Source organism: Dryas octopetala, chromosome 1 (assembly GCF_963921425.1).
Source record: "Dryas octopetala chromosome 1, drDryOcto1.1, whole genome shotgun sequence".
In the NCBI taxonomy this organism is placed as follows: Eukaryota; Viridiplantae; Streptophyta; class Magnoliopsida; order Rosales; family Rosaceae; genus Dryas; species Dryas octopetala.
The window spans coordinates 12,303,340-12,304,254 of NC_141366.1; positions in this window are offsets into that span (position 1 = coordinate 12,303,340).

The following is a 915-nucleotide window of genomic DNA, read 5'->3' on the forward strand; positions in this document are numbered from 1 at the left end:
GGGAAGGGAACAAAATTAATTTTTTTTTAATTTTAATTATTTTAAAATAATTTTTTTTAATTTTATTTTTTAAAATTTTTTTTATTCAAAAAAATTATTATTTTTTAAATTTAAGGAAAAGACGAAAATACCCCTGCTATTTTGACAGAAAAACTAACGGAGGTACTATTTTGACACAAAATGAAAGTTGAGGTACTTTTTTGCAAGTTTTCAAAGTTGGGGTACTAAATTGATACAAAATGAAAGTTGAGGTACTTTTTTGCAAGTTTTTAAAGTTGGGGTACTAAATTGAAACAACATATAAAGTTGAGGTACTAAATTGTAATTTGCTCTTTTTTTTAATATCCGAAATAAGCATCTTTTTTCTTTTTTACCAAAAAAAAAAAAAGCATCTTTTTCATCTGGAATTAATAAGCATCTCGTTTTTTCTTTTTTATTCTTGAATTTTCGTAAACATCTTATCTTTCGACTCTTATATCTAAGGTCAATATGATTTATTTACATTAGATCTAATAATGCTGTTATGTTTTAGACTGTTGTGTGAAATAATCATAATGTAAATATAATTGGTTAATTTATCGTACGTATTGAAATTATAAATACATATTCTAAACTCTTATTTAGAGATAGATAATTTTTTTTACTAAATTTGATTTCCAAAAGCTCTACTTCAAATAAAGTGAATTTAGGGAAAAACTTTGGGGATGGAAAAACGTTCCTTGTCTCAGTTCCCCTCCTAGTTTAGCCACAATAACTAAATTAAGGAGTTTATTAAGTTTTGCAAAACAAGCAGTTGCCACATCTAGATTCAGCTCACAAAAATCACTAGGCAATTCCACTAATATGGCTCCATGTCGTTTTAGTGCAACTGCGCAAGAAAAAATGCTCGATCCCAAAGTGTCAACAAAATGCTAA